General features: G+C 37.1%; 1 protein-coding gene across 3 annotated transcripts in view; it reads right to left on the reverse strand.

The window, feature by feature from the left end:
* The window catches only part of Lrp1b (LDL receptor related protein 1B), a 1,970,757-nt gene that overhangs the window by 1,031,739 nt on the left and 918,546 nt on the right, over positions 1 to 20,472 (reverse strand). The gene's annotated exons all lie outside the window — the stretch shown is intronic.

Consider the following 20,472-nt stretch of genomic DNA (forward strand, 5'->3'; position numbering starts at 1 on the left):
TCCAGGAGATGCTATGCTCCAGGAGATGGTACCGCACACACGAGCATACAAGCAGACATGAGCAGACTCCTAAGGTTGAAAAACATATTACATGAAAGACAGATAGGAAGGAGATGTAGTGGATAAATGAGGGGTTAGAGGAAAGGGAATGGGTTTGATCAAAACACATTATATGCATATGTATAATTCTCAAATAATACAAACTAAAGTAGAATAGAAAATATGTAAAAGTCATAGTTAAAAATCTTTATGATATCATTGCCTAAAGGAAAGGGATAGGGCTGTGAAAGGCAGCCTGGTTCTTGGTTGAGCACAGGCTGGAAACCACTGGTGACCCTGAGGAAAGGCAGGTGTTTGCCATGCTCCCAGACTCTAGGCTCCTGACAGGAGGCCACAGCCCTCCATAGATTTGTGTCCTTCAGTTACATAAGGGCAACACCCCAAGCTCCTCCATAGGTAGAGGACTGGACCACAGGTCACATAGCCTTAAGACAGAGCTCCATTTTAATGAGGTACATAAAAGCTTGAAGGCTTAGCCAATTAAGCTTCCCTTCCCAGACACTCCTCCCTGCAAAGGTATTTAGTCTCAGGCCCACCTGAGAAAGTGGGGTATGGTTTTATTCATCTACTTTCCGCCATGACAATAAATGTCTTAAAACCGTATACTGCCTCTTTTCTCCAGGATCCGCTATGGGGAGCAATGGAACAGGCCTTAACCTAAAGAGCTGGACGGCTGTCTAATTTCCTGCAGAAAGCCTCTCAGCACTCCCAGCCACAGTCTCCACCAAGCCAAGCCAAGCCAAGCCAACTGCTGAGCAAGCCAAGGACTCTGTCCTCCCTGAGAGGACCCAGTTGCAGCTCTCCCCATCTTTTTCCCTCATCCCCTGGGCTAGCTTCAGCCCGCCAGGCCTCCACTCCATTCTCAGCTCTTTGGTGGCATCCAGCAGTGCCTGGGACTAGAAGGCCCCCTGGCATCCCCTGGCATCCCTACAGAGAGGGGGACCCTCTAGCCAGCTCCAGCTGCACACCCCCACCCGCAGTGTCCCACTGAAAGACCTGCTATTTTAAAATAAAACTAAGGAGAAGTGACAGATTCCTTCAATGGCATACTTAGACACACACACACACACACACACACACACACACACACACACACACAAAAGGCTTAATTGAGTATTATTTTTTCCTTATATTCCAATACCATGTTATACAAGGAGGAGGAAATTATTTCATATCTGCACTAATGAGGCAGTCACCATCCTTACTAAAATTTAGCCTTTGTATCTGGTATCATGAAACATCAATGCATTGCATTTTAATTAATTTTGTTTCAAACACAAATAATACTGACTGCTAACAGATACAATGGACAGATCAGCCACATTAAGGCACATGTGTTTTAGTTGAATATTTTCTACTTTATACTTTCATCAGACTTATACTGTAGTTTGTAATAAAGTTTTATATAGGAGTATAAATCTGTAGTGTGCAATTTATACTTATAGGAAAAATCATCACAACGATACATTATAAGTATGAGATATTAAATTCTTACATCTATCCTACAATTCTCTTGTTAATATTTTTTAAATATTCAAAAATTAATTAAATTAAAAATGATCTTGAGATTTTGCTCAGTTTGTGGAATGGCTGTCTTTCAGGAAAAAGATTCTGGGTTCAATATGCAGGCAGCATTACATAATCCAGGGATGACTATGCATGTCTGTAATAATAGCTCTGGATGAGTAGGGGCAGGCAGATGAGAAGTTTAAGAACATTCTCAGCTGTATAGCAAGGTAAGGCTATCTTAGGTAGATGAGACCCTTTTATATCCTCCTGACCCTACCCATTCCTAAAATCCCAATATAATGAAAAGTACTTATAGGTACAAAGTTCTTCCCCTGCTTCTAGACCACTAGCACTGCTTTGGCTCCTTCAATAATACCATAAATAAAACTTGGATTCATCTTTAGTCTAGGATTCCTTGCTTTTAACTCTTTCAGATTACTGCCTGCCCTCCTACATATGTTTTATGAAGCATTCCAAGACCCCAGTGATAGTTTGCTAATATCACAGAACCAAATCCCATGAATATTTTATTTGTCTGTGTATATTATACTCTTCAATGGTAAATGGTAATTTATCTATATACCAAACAATTAAGAAAATTTAAAAATTGTCAATAATGCAAAAGAATAGCAGAAACATGTTATAATTAGACATAGGAGAATATTCTCAATTTCTGTATCTGTGAAAATATCTCGTGGTACTCATTTGATTCATGTTGGCCACAGTGACTTAAAACTGTGGAAAGTAAAGCAATAGGCTAAGAAGGAGCCTGTAGATTTTTCAATATTCCCTCCCTTAGACTTCATATGTATCTGTGCTCAATTGACTACTTGGCTTGGTGTGACTCAATGGATATGGCACTACTGAGACCAATCATGGTTGTCAACTTGATATACCTGGGAAAAATGACCCTGAGATTGGCCTATTGGCATGTCTATGATTCATTTTCTTGATTCCTAATTGTTTTAGGCACTGTGTGATGTTACCATTCCTAAGCAGTTGGAGCTGTATAGGAAGTGAACCTAAACATGAATCTAGAAGCAAGCTAGAAGGTGCACTTTTCTGTGGCTCTTATCTCTGCTTCTGTTTGAGTTTCTGCATTGGGTTTACTCAGTGATGGACTGTGGTTTCCATTTCAAACTCCTGGGCTTTTCCCAATGGTGAACTGTTAGCTGTAAGTAAGAAAACAACAACAAAAACAACAACAACAAAAAAACCAACAGCAACAAAAAAATGAAAAAAAAAAAACTTTCCTCTTCAAGTTGCTATAGGTTAATCTATTTTATCAATTTTATCATGGCAACATAAAAGTAGAAAAGCCACTCATGCAGATTTGATATTTAATGCTGAAGGCATTTGAAGAACAAGAGGGCTATCTGACACACACCACATGAGGCAGTTTAAAAGATACCAAAGGAAGAGGTGCAATCTCTATTCTCAGTAGAAATAATTATCTGGGTTCCAAAGAAAGAATAAACTCTTCGGAGGATCTCCTTGCTAGTTTTCCTGAACTTTACTATCTTCAGTGCACAGATATGCCCCTCATGTCTTCCTGTGACTTCCTTTGCCCCATGGATCTAATATAAAAACTCTCACGGCTTCAGTTCCTTTAATGGCTTCTCTGTCATTTAAACAGATTTGTGTGCTTTTCTATTGTGAATCTCTGTTTTGTTGCTCAAAGTCGCATATGTTTTATAATGGAAAATCTTAACCACATACAAGAAAAATGTCTTGTATTGATGTAAATTCCCAGAAAAAATGTACTTATATTACGAATTCTACAAAGATGAGTAACGGATAAAAATTTTAATTACTGTTAGAGTTGACACATTGCAAGTCCAGAGTCAAATTATTTTTGGTTATCTTAATCTCTACATAGTAATTTATTGCCCACTTTCTATTTGATTAATGTCCATATAACCAGCAGAAAAGTCCCTTTATATGTACATATTCATACCGTCCATAAACTCAAAACTATGAAACTGATCAGCAGCATAAGTGGCCTACAGCAGAGATTGCTCCATTTTGCTACAATCCAGCTACTGCCTGTTTCCACCAATGTATTGGAAAAGTGCTCCGATTATAACTACATTTGTTCTGTCTTGATAAAACTCCACAAAAGTATAAGTGCATTGTAACCTGGTATTTGGGATAATTTGGATATGTGTTTCTGGGATGTGGACATTCATATTTTGCTACAGAATAGTCTCTCCCTTTTTCAATTCGAAGTAAGAGCTATAGATTTTGTGTTTCCACCTTCCCCACTAAAAGCCTTCTTGTGTAATCTAACATTTTCCTACATTTTGCTTCAGTATTCTTCCTCAGAATTGGCTACTTCTGTGAATGATGTTCTCTCAGTAGAGAGACTAAAACTGACAATCATATTACTACACATTATACTACACAATGATGATCACCAGAAAGATAAAAGAAAGACAGCAGGAATTTTGTTTTAATTTCTACCATGTCCTACCAGGGTAAGCATAAAATAGATATTGCAAGTCACTGTACACAAATTTGCAAACCATCAGTAACAGTCTGACTCACATAATACAGATTTTATGCAACAATAAACATTTAAATATTTCCTAAGCTACTAAGAACCTTATTTTTCCTTAGTCAGTCTAGCACTCAGGATATTAAAAAGTCTCAATTATTTTTCTGTCTAAAGAAATTTGGAACAGGAGGCTTTGCTGGGATTCAGAGTAGGCTTGCATTATTCTATCAGCCTGAGTCCAGCACCCAGCATTTCCAAAGCCATTTCAGACACTTTGATTAGAGATCTGGTATATGCTAGGCTCATTCATCCAGCCATCCCTTATGCTGTAAAGCTGGTGGCTTCAGTACATGCAACTATAATTTTAGACAAAAGAGTTGCAGCATGGCACAATCCACACCTGTCAGTATTCCATCATTTCCAAAAGATTCTTTTCAATGAAAGAAACAGTGAGATCTCAAAGAAAATGTCTAATTAGCAGAATGCTTAGTAATTGTAAGTTGGTTAATTTCTTTTTCTATGTCTGGAATTTCCTTCTGTCTTTAGTGTAATTTTTATTTAAATCACAGAGTTTCAGCAATTAAACATAGTCTGTAGTCAGGCAAGTTAGTAAATAGAAAGATACAGGGAATATTAACAATCAGAAAAGGACAAACTATACTGTGCTTTGAACTAAAAGACACAAAAAGACCTCAAAAACAATCTCCTTCTCCAGCTCACTCATTTGCCCCTCCCAGTTACACAAAAATGAGTCACAGAGGCAGAACCACTTTCTCCCAAGGCAGAAATCATAAGGACACAGTTTTCTTTCTGAAGTAATTCATAAATGGATAGGAGAGTGGTGTTATTCTGTTTTTTTTAAATGTTTAAAAAACAACTTTAAAATATTGCTCAAACATTCTACTTCTTTTAATATAGATATTGTTTATAACGAAATTCCCTGACCTTCCTTTTCTAATATTAGATCATAAGACCTTCACACCAAAGGAGTTCTGTGTCCAGCTGGGAGGAAGAACTATTACAAAGAAAGGTCAAGGAGACTCTTAAAAGATGTCCCTTCCAATACTATTGTAGCATCCTCTGTTGTCTAAGTCCAAGTCAATATTAAGTTGAGGATCACAGAAGCAAATAGATTAGAAGTATGTTATCCCTGTGCCTTCCTTTGGTGTTGTTTTAGGCAAAGTATTGATGATCTAATTCTCCTGGCCTCCTAAATTCTGGGATTGGAGGTATGTGCCATCAGGTCCATCTTGTTACTAAATTCTTTAAAATTCTCATTTCATGGAGAGTTGATTCATATTAAGAGATGAAAATCAAAACTGCATGGAGATTCCATTTCACTTTAAGAAAACATAAAACAACAAATCCAGATGAGCAAACAGGGAAAAAGATTCTGTATGCACTGCTAATAAGGATAAAAATTAGCCCATATACTTTGAAAATTAGTATGAAAATTCCTCAAGAGCATAAAGACAGACAGAAAAACTTCCACTTCCATGACCAAGCTTTATAATTTCATAGAATATTCTCAATGAAGTATGAGTAAGTAAAGGACGGCAATAACTGCACCTCAGTGCCTATGGCAGTGCTCTTCACACCAGCCATGTCATGGAATTAGCAAAGACACTGTCTCAAAACAGAAAACATGGTTTGAAACCCTGCCAAAGGCCTACAACCCAACCTTCCCACTTTTATTTCTATTAAATTCAACATATCTTTATTAATAATTGATGTGGGATGGCACAGTTTGTTATATGATGTGTAACCCATGGGAAGTGGTCCTCAGTGGCATAATAAAGATGAAGGAAGCCATAGGAAATAAGTCAGTGAGCAATACTCCTCAGTGGTGTCTGCAAACGGCTCTTCATTCTTTCTTGCTTTGTTGCTAGGTAGATATGATTTATTTGCTTTGCTTCATTCTAAATGTGAAATCCTTCTCTGGTTCTCTATTTCATTGTTTGTCTGCAAATATGTTCTAGCATTACTTGCCTTTTGCAGGTTATTCCAGGTTACTAGCAGTACCTGTTGTGCTCTGTCTTAATCAGTTTCACTTTCTGACATCACAGAGACAACACCTCTGTGTCTGGTACACAAGTGGTACTTAGGCAGATAGATTTTGGCCAATTTAAGCTTGTAAATCCTTCCCAAACCACAAGGAGTTCCTGCAACCACCCCCCTTCTTTTTCCCTTCTTATCTGTCCTCTGTTCCTCTCCTACCTTCTTGACTAATTAATTCTTCTGTTATGCTGATCATTCTAGAAGCGTAGGCAGCACATTATTAAGCCTAAATTATTTCTCTATCTCCAGAATTGCAGAAATGACTTGAACATTTTTGAAAGTAGATAATTTTTCCCAAAACATATTCAGTAATTCATTTTTAGTTTGCTAAAGCAGAAGAAAACACCTTAGAGTATTTTATGATAACTGTTTAAAGATAAAGACAGGACACCACTTACTATCTAATAAGATGTCTGTTGCATTTTACAGAACAAACTTTTATATGTTTTATTACATTTGTCTAATTTGTTCTTTCATCAACTAAAGGTCAGCCAGAATTTGTTCTCATTGTTTCCGTGACATGATTCTGATTTTGAGTAATTTATAATTTTTTTAACTGTCAAAAATTATTAAGAATTTTTCTATTTATTTGACAATAGCTGAACAGGTTGGCCACCTACTTTATGTAATACGTGCTAAGTTTTAATAATATTTTCAAATTTGAAAAATAATAAAAACTACAGAAAGCATTTTGTAGCTTAAATTTTATATGAACAAAATTATAACCATGCTTTTAAATTGCAACTAATTCTCCTCATGTACAAAAAGTAAGTCTCAAGCTTACACCTATATCAATTTTGATGGACATCAGTCACACATAACATCATCATCTTGGCAACATTTTATTAATTATGTATTATTTGTTAAGGTTAGAAATTTAATAGTCTATTCAGTGTAGATAAAATATAAAAACAAAAGAAGAGGGATAATGATGTGATAATTCAACACATAAAAATGATGCATTTAACTTCTTCCGACATAATAATTTATATTATATACTGCCTGAATTGTGAGTATGTGACTTAAAATTTTTAAGTCTTCTAAAAGTGTAACATGGTGTTTTGAACTATATATTCTCAAAAATTTTACCTCCCATTTACTAATTGTTGACCTCAATGCTATTTATCAGTATTCTGTTTAGAAAGTATTCTCCTGTGCTCAATGAACTCAAAAATATCCCTACTTTCTCTTTTTTAATTAGATATTTTCTTCATTTACATTGCAAGTGCTATCCCCAAAGCCCCAATACCCTCCTCCCGCTCTGCTCCCCAACCCACCCACTCCTGCTTCCTGACCCTGACATTCCCCTGTACTGGAGCATATAATCTTCCCAAGACCAAAAGCCTCTCCTCCCATTGATAGCCAACTAGGCCATTCTCTGCTACATATGCAACTAGAGACATGAGCTCTGGAGGGTACTGGTTAGTTCATATTATTGTTCCTCCTATAGGGTTTCAGACCCCTTTAGCTCCTGGGTACTTTCTCTAGCTCCTTCATTAGGGGGCCTGTGTTCCATCCAATAAATAACTGTGAGCATCCACTTCTGTATTTGCCAGTCATTGGCATAGCCTCACAAGAGAGAGCTATGTCAGTGTCTTGTCAGCAAAATCTTGCTGGCATATTCAATAGTGTCTGGGTTTGGTGTTGTATATATGGGATGGATCCCCAGGTGGGGCAGTCTCTAGATGGTCTTGCCTTCCGTCTCAGCACTGTACTTTGTCTCTGTAACTCCTTCCATGGGTATTTTGATCCCCATTCTAACAATGAGCAAAGTATCCACACTTTGGTCTTCCTTCTTGACTTTCATGTTTTGCAAATTGTATCTTGGATATTCTAAGTTTCTGCGCTAATATCAGCTTATCAGTGAGTGTATATCATGTGTGTTCTGTTATTGGGTTACCTCACTCAGGATGATACCCTCCATATGCATCCATTTGCCTAAGAATTTCATGGATTCATTGTTTTTAATAGCTGAGTAGTACTCCATTGTGTAAATGTACCACATTTTCTGTATCCATTCCTCTTTTGAGAGATATCTGGGTTCTTTCCAGCTTCTGGCTATTATACAGAAGGCTGCTATGAACATAGTGGAACATGTGTCCTTATTACAACTTGAAATATCTTCTGGGTATATGCCCAGAAGAGGAATTGCTGGATCATCCAGTTGTACTATGTCAAATTTTCTGAGGAACCACTAGACCGATTTCCAGAGTAGTTGTACCAGAAATCCCACCAACAATGGATGAGTGTCCCTCTTTATCCACATCCTAGCTAGCATCTGCTGTCTCCTGAATTTTTGATCTTAGCCATTCTGACTGGTATGAGGTGGAATCTCAGGGTGTTTTCATGTGCATTTTCCTGATGATTAGGGGTGTTGAACATTTTTTCAGATGCTTCTCAGTCATTCGATATTCCCCAGGTGATACTTCTTTGTTTAGCTCTGAGCCCCATTTTTAATGGGGTTATTTGATTTTCTGGAGTCCACCTTCTAGAGTTCTTTATATATATTGGATATTAGTCCCCTATCTGATTTAGGATTGGTAAGGATCCTTTCCCAACCTGTTGGTGGCCTTTTTGGCTTATTGACAGTGTCTTTTGCTTTACAGAAACTTTGCAATTTTATGAGGTCCCATTTGTCAATTCTCGATCTTACAGCACAGGCCATTGCTGTTCTGTTCAGGTATTTTTCCCCTGTGTCCATATCTTTGAGGCTTTCCCCGACTTTCTTCTCTATAATATTCAGTATCTCTGGTTTTAAGTGGAGTTCCTTGAACCACTTAGATTTGACCTTATTATAAGGAGATAAGAATGGGTCAATTCTCATTCTTCTACATGATAAACCACCAGTTGTGCCAGCACCATTTGTTGAAAAAACTGTCTTTTTTTCCACTGGATGGTTTTAGCTCCCCTGTCAAAGATCAAGTGACTATAAATGTGTGGGTTCATTTCTGGGTCTTCAATTCTATTCCATTCGTCTACCTGTCTGTAGCTGTACTAGTACCATACAGTTTTTATCACAATTGCTCTGTAGTACAGCTTTAGGTCAGGCATGGTGATTCCACTAGAGGTTCTTTTATCATTAAGAAGAGCTTTTGCTATCCTAGGTTTTTTGTTATTCCAGATGAATTTGCAAATTGCCCTTTCTTATGACCTCAATACTCAGTATTTCAATAACTGATTACAATTGGAGGAACAGTCTTCAAAGAGGTAATTATTGAAAATAAGCTTACTAGTTTTGGGTTCCAATCAAAAATAACTTTCAGCCTTCTTAGAAAGGGATTGGTGAAAGAGAGAGTCACCAGAAGTTTGCATGTGAAAGAATGGTTGTGTGAAAACAGTGGACATGCCAGCATTTACAAACCCAAATGCCCTGGAGGGATTCTATTTGTAAGGATTCAGTTTATGGAACTTTCCAGAGTCCATATCCATTGTTGGCACCACAAATTAATAAAATTCCTCCAATATTGTTTGATAGAGCAATCCCCCATTTAAAATTATTGAGAACAAAAGTAAATCTTTACTAGAAAACTCATAAAAAGATATTAATATAGCATGTCAATGACCCTGTGGACCATTGTCAAATTGACTTATCTCTCAGAGCTAATGTATTCTCCTGGGAAAGAAAAAGTTGATTCATTATTTTAAATTGAATAATAAGTACTGATCTTAATAATATTAACTTATAGACTGATAAATCAGAAATAGTTTCCACCAGGCAGGAAAATTTAAAGTTCATAATTTACCATCTTGGATGGGTATTCGTTATGTATTTTGTGGTTTGAATAACAGTGACCCCCCATAGGCTCATATATTTGAGTGTTAGGTATCAGAGGCTGATGACACTAATTAGGAGGATTGAGAATTGTGTCTTTTTGAGCTTCACCACTGAGCTCTGCACATGGCCAGTGAATTAAGTTTCACATGTTCTTAAGAGCAAATATGAAGGGAGTATGGTCCCTGAACTTGGAAAACATTCCTCTCCCCTGAATGGAATTCACTTAAATTATTCATTAAAAACTTTTCTAAATCTTTACACTACATTCTGTCTCATATTTAAAAACCTTCTCCACTTGATCACCCATTATTTTCCCAGAATTCCTAATTGTTCTACTTTGCTTACAATGTTTCTCCTTGGTTTGATGCCCCAGTGTAGGGGGATATGAAAGCAGTGGGGCCGATGTGGTTGGTTGGGTGGGTGAGGGAGAACCCTCATAGAGGCAAAAGGGAGGGGGGCATGTGGGATTGGGGGTTGTGAATGGGTAACTGGGAAGGGGGATATCATTTGAGATGTAAATGAATGAAATGATTAATAAACAAACAGACAAACAAACAACAAGGAATTGTGTCTTTCTTGTGGGGCCTAGTTGGAAGAAGTTTTTCACTGGGAGAGGGCTTTGAAGTTTCAGAAGCCCAAGTCAAACCCAAAGGCTCTCTCTTTTGCTTACAAATCTGGATGTAGAGATCTCAGCTCCTTCTCTAGAACCATGTCTGCTTGTGTGTTGCCATGCTTGCTGCCATGGCAATAATGGTTTAATCCTGTGAAACACTACACCAGTCCCAATGAAATGCTTTCCTTTATAAGATTTGCTAATACAATGATTAGTAACATCTATGAGAGTGGTTGTTCTCAAGAGAAGGAAATGAGGGTAAATACTATGATCACTACATTATATAGATGTAGAAAATCATCATAACACACTTTATTTTAAAAATGGAATCCCTCCAGGGCATCTGGGTTTGTAAATGCTGGCATGTCCACTGTTTTCACATGAAAACTTCTGGTGACTCTCTCTTTCACCAATCCCTTTCTAAGAAGGCTGAAAGTTATTTTTGATTGGAACCCAAAACTAGTCAGCTTATTTTCAATAATTACCTCTTTGAAGACTGTTCCTCCAATTGTAATCAGTTATTGAAATACTGAGTATTGAGGTCATAAGAAGGGGCAATTTGCAAATTCATCTAGAATAACAAAAAACCTAGGATAACAAAAGCTCTTCTTAATGATAAAAGAACCTCTAGTGGAATCACCATGCCTGACCTAAAGCTGTACTACAGAGTATTTTAAAAAGCAATCAGCAAGGGGAATAATGATATGATAAACACTTGGTAGTCATGATCATTTTTGTAAATCATGTCCATAAATTCTTTGACACAAGATTATTTTTGTGATTGAAAATGATTCAAGCAATAGGTCTTAATTATCCTCTTAAATAAGAACCACTTCTTGGGATTTTCCTTTAATGAGCAAGCATTCCTTTTGTGATGGTATCTCAGGGTGTAGTAAGAAGCCTGGAACTCCCAATTTACACCAGACTAGCCTCAAACTCAGAGACCTACCTTTGTCTACTTTTTGAATTCTGGGATTAAAGGCTACTGAAGAACAGAATTTGAAACTGTCAAGTGAGATTTGATGATGCTTCAAGAACACTTTATAATTCCAGTTTTGTTATTTCAGCTAGGCCATGTGGTGAGTTTCACCAACTCACAGGTGCATGCTTCGAAGCTATGATTCCTGGTACCAATAAAGAACTGAATATCTGACTGCTGTACATCTCAATGTCAGCCTCTTGTGTTGCTTTGTGACACAATCACAAATATAAATATTCGTGAATTTCTAATGCATCAAAACTTTGGTAATGGTATTTACTCTTTTAAAGCTACAAATTGGCAGGTAATTTGTTATAAGCAGTAGATAACATTATCAGATTCTTGAAGATTTTAGATTTCTACACTTCTTAGGCTCTACTTGTCACTATTATGTTGAATAATTGGTTTGGTTCTTTTAAAATATCCACTATGTAACTTTAATGTGGAAATCATAAAAATACAACCAACAAATGTTTACAAATTAATCTCAATGAATAAAAACACATCGTGTCTGGCAAATTTTCTCCATTTTTGAAGAAATTCTGTCTAAAACTAATAAATCTGGGGAATCCCAAGACATGAATAGTGTTGGTACTCAAAGTTCAAGAAGGGTAGAATCAAATAAAAAGAAAAGATAGGAAGGGGGATATAAACTTAAGTACGATAATTTTTGTGATAATTTTACAGCAACTGTGCTTTTATTGGTATACAATAAATACACATACTTTAAAAAGATACATATGACTCACAGTAGAAAGTGGGATTTTCTGTTTAATTTGTTTCTAGATCTTCTAGTCTTTTTAACTATTTAAATTGGGTCACTTGCTATTATAATTCTCTTTATAATGTTACATCTACTATTTTTAAAATTGACATGTAATACATTGACTTTTTTACAACATAGAAATTATTTCATTACTATTTATTTTTACATATGCACATATTCACATGTACCCATTTTGCTAATATTATTATCAGGGAGGTGTTAATGGTTGCTGAGCAGCAGAGACAGAGACAGGGGGATCTCTGTAAGTTTGAGGACATCCTGTTCTACAGAGCTTGTTCCAAGAGAGTCAAGACTATACACATGCATACACACACACACACACACACACACACACACACACACACACACATATCTGTCTTGGAAACTCAAAATAATATTGTGGTTTTATAATTATGACTAATTTTTTTTGGTTAATTCAAAATTTTAGCATGATTATACTTGCTTTAGAAACTTGTTTCTTTGTTACTTGGTGTATACTGCAGATTTTTTTACAAGATTTATTGTTTCATATTTCTACAAATTCTCTAAATTTTTCTCAAATAGCAAAAAAATCTCAGCATTCTATGCTGCTGTTACTCTTTTGGCATGCTTCCAGTGCCCTGGCATCCAATTTTGGAATCTGTATAGGCTTTTCAGCCCTCAGGATCTGGGGCAACTTCTTCTCTCTAGGTCAGGCATTCCTGCTGTGGAGGTGAGGCAGGGACTCTAGACTCAATGTTATTCTCACAATAGGCAATTGTTTTATTATGCATCTCATCTCTTGCCCCCACTTCCAGAGTGGCCAGAGTTTCTAAATATTTAGTTTTACTGGGTTACTTTAATTTTAAATGACATCTGCACTAACTTAGCAAGGCAAAAAATATTAATCCCGTTCAGTTATATTTCAATCACTTGCATTTATTTTCTAAAATTGTGTCATGAAGTGTCTCATCCCCTTTTCTTTGCCTATTGGTGGATTAAAGCATTCAAAGTAATTTAGGCAATACTCATGGTGGACTCACAAAAGAGGAATACATAAGAACCTTAATAAAGGATATACACAAACATACACACTGACATTCATTTTTAAAAGATTATTCATCCCCAATTTATATATATGGGTGCATTGGCACACAGATATTGATGTACCACATGTGTGCCTGGTGCCCACAGAGGCCTTGAGATCCTCTGATCTTGGAGCTGTAAACAGTGATGATTCCATGTGGCAACTTAAAATGGAACCTGGGTCCTCTAGAAGATCAACCAGTGCTCTTACCAGCTGAGCCATCTTTCTACCTCCTCACACACAACCCAATTTTACATTATCTGCAGTATTCAGAGGAAAGTCTATGGGGCTAGATGTAAGCATTGGACATGATAGCTGTGTTTAACAATTCAAAAATATCAAGTTGCCTGCTGTATGGGTGAAGAAGAAGAACCTATAACAAGGTTATATATTTCCAAGAGGCAGGATCAGTGTTTCAAGGAGAGGTACTACAATGGTGAAGTTATGTAGTCTGTACCTCACACTTTCCCTTAGTCATGTTGGACAAGCAGTTTCATTGCAAATGCCACACAGCTTGTTTCAGCTCTACAGAACAAGCTATGTAACAAAGTAGAAAATATGGAGACTTTATAGAAAACAAGCAAATTCTCAGTATAGATAATGTCTACCCACTTTTCTGTTACTATTATGTGTATTGTGTATTTTTTCTTTTATTGGATATTTTCTTTATATTTCAAATTTTATCTCCTTTCCAGGAAAGGTTTCCCTCTGGAATTCCCTATCAGATGCCCCCTCACCTTGCCTCTATGAGGGTACTCCCTCCATCCACCCAAACATTTCTGCCTTCCCAGCCTGGCATTCCACTAAACTGGGGTATCAAACTCCTCGGCCCAAGGGTGGCTCCTCCCACTTATGTCCAACAAGGCCATCCTCTGCCACATATGCAGCTAGTGCCATGAGTTCCTCCATGTGCACTCTTTGCTGGTGGTCCAGTCCGGTGGAGCTCATAGGCACTGTTGACACTGTTTCTTTAAATACCCTTAGCTCCTTCAGTCTCTTCTCCAACTCAATGGAGGCATTAGGGACATTGCACTCAGTCCAATGGTGGGCTGCAAGCATCTGCTTCTGTATTTGTCAGAATCTGGCAGAGTCTCAGGAGAAAGCCATATCAGGCTCCCTTCAGCAAGCACTTTCATGCATCCACAATAGTATCCAGGTTTGACAACTGCATATGGGATGGATCCCCAAGTGGGGCTGTCTCTGGATGTCCTTTCCATCAGTGTCTGCACCACACTTTATCTGCATATTTCCTCATATGAGTATTTAGTTCCCCCTTCTAAGAGCACTGAAACATCTTCACTTTGATCTGCCTTCTTCTTGAGCTTCAAGTGGTCTGGTAATTGTATTTTGGGTAAATAGAACTTTTGGGATAATATCCACTTATCAGTGAGTGAATACCATGTGTGTTCTTTTGTGATTGCGTTACCTCACTCAAGATGGTATATTCAAGTTCCATCCATTTGCCTATGAATTTCATGAAGTCATTTTTTTAATAGCTGAGTAGGATTGCATTGTGTAAATGTATCACATTTTCTGTATACATTCCTCTGTTGAAGGACATCTGGGTTCTTTCAAGCTCCTGGCTATTATAAATAAGGCTGTTATGAACATAGTGGAACATGTGTCCTTGTTGCATATTGGAGCATCTTTTGGGTATATGCCCAGGAGTGGTATAGCCGGGTACTCAGGTAGTCCTATGCTCAATTTTCTGAGGAATTGCCAAACTGATTCCAGAGTGGCTGTACCAGCTTGCAATCCCACCAACAATGGAGGGGTGTTCCTCTTTCTCCATGTCCCCACCAGCATCTGCTGTCACCTGTATTTTTTTCATGTTTTTGTTTGTTTGTTTGTTTGTTTTTCTGCTTTTTTATTTCTACCATTTGGTAGTCCTCACTTGAGAATTCTTTGTTTAGCAATGTACCCCATTTTAAAATAAGGTTATTTGGTTCTGTGGAGTCTAACTTCTTTGAGTTCTTTGTATACATTGGATATAGCCCTCTGTCAGATGTGGAATTGGTAATGATCTTTTCCCAGTCTGCTGTATTTAAGACCAGCATTAGTCCATGGTGATCTTATAGGCTACACTGGATCATTTCAATCTTCTTATATCTTGTTGAGTCCTGTTTTGTGACCAATTATGTGGTCAATTTTGGAGAAGATACCATGAGGTGCTGAAAAACTATATATATTCTTTTTTTCTTTTAGGATAAAATGTTCTATAGATATCTGTTAAATCCATTTGGTCCATAATTTCTGTTAGTTTCAATGTGTCTCTGTTTAGTTTTTGTTTCCATGATCTGTCCATTGATGAGATTGGAGTGTTGACATTTCCCACCATTATTGTGTGAGGCTCAATGTGTACTTTAAGCTTTAGTAAAGTTTCTTTTATGAATGTGAGTGCTCTTGCATTTGGAGCACTGATGTTCAAGGAATAATGTCCCTGTTAGATTTTTCACTTCACCAGTATTAAGTTTCCTTCCCTATCTGTTTTGATAACTTTTGGTTGAAAGTCGATTTTATTCGATATTAGAATGGCTACTCCAGCTTGTTTCTTGGGACCAATTTTTTTTGAAAATTATTTTATAGTCCTTTATTCTGAGGTAGTGTCTGTCTTTGACACTGAGGTGCATTTACTCTATGCAGCAAAATGTTGTGTACTGTTTACATATCCAGTTTGTTAGCCTATGTCTTTTGGGGGGAATTGAGTCCATTGATGTTAAGATATATTAATGAATAATGATTTTTGCTTCCTGTTATTTTTGTTGTTAGAGGTAGAATTATGTGTGGCTATCTATCTTCATTTGGGTTTGTTAAAAGAAGATTACTTTCTTGCTTTTTCTAAGGTGTGCTTTCCCGTCTTCTGTTGGCTTTTTCTATCTATTATCCATTATAGGGCTGGATTTATGGGAAAATATTGTGTAAGTTTGTTTTTGTTATGGATAGTATTGGTTTAATCCATCTATGGTAATTGAGAGTTTTGCTGGGTATAGTAGTCTGGGCTGGCATTTGTGTTTTCTTAGAGTCTGTATGACATTTGCCCAGGACCTTCTAGCTTTCATAGTCTCTGGTGAGAAGTCTGGTGTAATTCTGATAGGTCTGTCTTTATATGTTACTTGACCTTTCCCCCTTACTGATTTTAATACTCTTTCTTTGTTTTGTGCATTTGGTGTTTTGACTATTATGTGACAGAGGGAGTTTCCTTTATGGTGCAGTCTGTTTGGAGTTATGTAGGCTTCTTGTATATTTATGGGCACCTTTTGCTTTAGGTTAGGAATGTTTTCTTCTATAATTTTGTTGAAGATATTTACTGGCCCTTTTAGTTGGACATCTTTACTCTCTTCTATACTTACTATTCTTAGGTATATCCTATACCTGTTATAAATGTGTTCTGTATTTCCTGGATGTTTTGGGTTAGGAACTTTTTACATTTTCCATCTTTATTGACTGTTGTGTCACTGTTTCTATGGTATCTTCTGCACCTGAGATTCTCTCTTCAACCTTTTGTATTCTGTTGGTGATGTTTGTGTCTATGATTCTCAATCTCTTCTAGGTTTTCTATCTCCAGGGTTTTCTCCCTTTATGATTTCTTTCTTTCTTTCTTTCTTTCTTTCTTTCTTTCTTTCTTTCTTTCTTTCTTTTTTTTGAGAGGGTTCCTCTGTATAGCCCTGGCCTGTCCCGGAACTCACTTTGTAGACGAGGCTAGCCTTGAACTCAAAAAAAAAATCTGCCTGCCTCTGCCTCCCAAGTGCTGGGATTAAAGGCATGCACCACCACTGCCCAGCTATTTCTATTTTTATTTTTAGATCCTGGATAGCTTTTGCAATTCCTTTACCTGTTTAGTTGCGTTTTCCGGTAATTCTTTAAGGAATTTTTGTGTTTTCTCTTTAATGGCCTCTATCTATTTATCTGTGTTCGTTAAGAGCATTATCTATGTCCTTCTTAAAGTCCTCTATCATTACCATGAGATAGGATTTTAAGTCTGAACTTGTTTTTCTTATATGTTGGGGTATCCAGTGCTCTCATTGGTGGGAGAACTGGGCTCTGATGATGCCAAATAGCCTTGATTTCTGTTGCTTGTGTTCTTGCCCTTGCCTCTTGTCATCTGGATATCTCTGTTGTTAGCTGGTCTTGCTTTCTGACTGTGGCTTGTTCTTTCTGCCAGCCTGTGTTTCAGCAGTCCTGGGAGACCAGTTCTGCAGGGAGGAATTTGGGTAAGGATTGCTGTGGCCCAGGGTCAGCTTGAGGTGCAAATGTAAGCCATATGTATCCTGACCCAGGCTGCTTCTCATTTTCTATGTCCTGAGGGCTTTGGGAAGGTCCCTCAGAGCAGAAGTGGTGGTCTTGCCTGTGCTCACAAGAATGTCAGCACTCTAGACCAGCTCTCTCCAGGGGATATTTGGGTACGGATTGCTGTGACACAGGATCAGCTCTGGTAGCAGACATTTATTGTGCATTCTATACGAACATTATATTTAACTCTTGTCTCTCAGTCTTCAGTGTTAAATGCAATGAATTTGCAAAAAAGTATTCTACCTAGAGTATTAATCTGTTATTTAAGATGTAAGTTAACATTTAGACTTTATACACATTTCTTTGTTATAATATTTGAAAATGTCCAGTAACTGATAAGATGTAGAAGGAATGTATTATTTTATGGCATTATTTACTTTACCAGAAAGTGTTCACTCACTTCTTCTTTAGTTGATGTGAAATAAGGTGAGTTGATAATGAGAGACTGACACAAACATTAAAATGCTAGATTAATCTAGGTGTACTCATGACTGACACATGCAGACTTAGTGGGTCCCTATTAAGCATCTCTACTTCTGTGGACACTGAAAGCCTGTCTACTTCTGTGCTCTGATTTTGTTTTCTTAAATGTATAGCATGTGATTAACATGCACCTTGAAGATATTTAATTATGAGTAGACCCACCTGTGAAGTATCAATTGATTTGTAGTAAACCATGATAAGCTACTTCCCTGGTATCTCTGCTTCGTGGATATACTTGATTTTATTTGGAGGAAGGTAGGCAACAGATGATTGGGTTTTTGGTCTTTTTCCCACTTCTCTACATCTTTACCCCCTAATTCTGTGTTCTAACATAAGTGATAAGCACACACTTATTTAATGTTTCAGAGAATAGGCCAGGTTCATCTTGTTCCCACAGCAGCCAATGTGTTTCATACAGAGTTGCCATTTCCCTCCAGGGAGATATTATACTTATATTAATTTTTCTTTATAATTGTATTGTTCCCTAGATAACCTCATATTCAGTCTACTGAAGAATCTTAGAGATTTTAAATTGCAGACCTTTAATTGTTTTCAATATATATTATTACTTTTGCTTAAATATTGTACAACTCTCTGTGACCTGAAATTACTGATTACTCCATGCCCATTTTTATCTCCCTATTCTCTTCCTTTAAAAAAATTTGTAGCCTTGAGCTAGGACAGTTTTCTGCAACTAAGTTACATATCAAGGCACTGGTCTTTGAACCAAGGTCTTACTGTGCTGCTCAAGCTTGCCTTAGACTCCATTTAAACCCCTAGATGATTTCAAACTCTTCATCCTTCTGCCTTTTATTAAGACCTGAGACTACAAACATATGCCTTCAAAGCCTACTGCAACATTTTATCTGGCTCACCTTCTAAAGATATTATATTTGCCCACTAAAAGACAGCATCTTCCTAGGCTCTAATTCTTTTTTTTTTTAATTGATGAAATGTCACAAAATCACTTGTGAAATATCCAGAGAAATAATTATAAACACAAAATATATGATGATAATAAAGAAGGAGTCTCTCTCTCTCTAACTCCCTCCCTCTCCTCTCTCTCTCTCTCTCTCCCTCTCTCCCTCTCTCCCTCTCTCCCTCTCTCCCTCTCTTCCTCTGTAGGAGTTCATTGCAGTAAAGAACAATCCTAACTCATACCTACTTAGGTTTTTTTTTTCTCCACAAAAGTTTTAAAAGTAAATCAGCCAGTACAAATTTCTGACTTTTCTTTCCATTTTTATTAGTTCTTTTAAAATTTGAACAATGTGTTCTGAGTATATTGACCCTCCACAGTTGTTCCAGATTCACGTTCCCTTACTGCTCTCAGCACTGTGTCCTTTTTGTTTTATTCTTTTTAAATTTTAAGTTCAATATGAGCTGTTCAAATACCATTTGTTTTGTTGTCTTCAATTACAATACAACTAAGGTACAACTCAAGTTTATCTGGAGATATACTCTTAAAGAAAACTCTCTTCCCTCCTTTTTTGAAGCTTTTAAAAAGAAGCTTTTGTTTATGTTTTAATATGTGCATTACAGGAAACAAAACACAAAAAGGCAAGAACAAAGTCATCCAGTCATATTTAGCTCAGCTCGATGTGTTGTTGTAGATCCTAAAAGCATACATACACTTAGGTAAATGAGATTATATAGTATTACCATATTTTCCACACATGGTGAATATTCACCAACTAAAAACCCCACACTACACTAGGGAGGATTTTGATAACCAAGAATACACCACACCATCTCACTCTGCCAGACAAAATTGTGATCCTGTCTTCCTTTGCAACAGAAATTTTATAGAAGACAAAAATGGCAGCAAGCCTCCAGATAGACCTACTTTTAAAGTTACAACTGAATTCTACGTTCTCCTAGTGCTCAGCTCAGAAGGGAACACAAATCGATGGAATTCCTCAGCTTATCATCAGATCTATATACTAGCATATGTAGAAGAAGGGGTATTCCCACTCAAGAAATGTATTCCAATGGAGCAGCTTGGAGATGTGCCTACAGTAGGGAACTCTCTTCCCTTCTTATAGCAGCTGTAGCTACAATTGTAGTTAGTCCATGGCTACAGGTGGAACTGAATGCCCAATTCCCCTCTATATTCTAATATTTTATCTGGTTCAGTCTTGCATAGGTTTTGTGCTTGCTGTCACATCAATGTGAGTTCATATCTGCTATGATGTTATGTTAAATTTTTCTGCTACGACTACCTTTTTTTTTCTTATTTCGTAGTTCTTTTTTTAAATATTTTTATTAGGTATTTTCCTCATTTATATTTCCAATGCTATCCCAAAAGTCCTCCATAACCTCCCCTCCCCCCACTCCCTTACCCACCCACTCCCACTTTTTGGCCCTGGCATTCCCCTG

This window comes from Mus caroli, chromosome 2 (assembly GCF_900094665.2).
Source record: "Mus caroli chromosome 2, CAROLI_EIJ_v1.1, whole genome shotgun sequence".
Taxonomy (NCBI): Eukaryota; Metazoa; Chordata; class Mammalia; order Rodentia; family Muridae; genus Mus; species Mus caroli.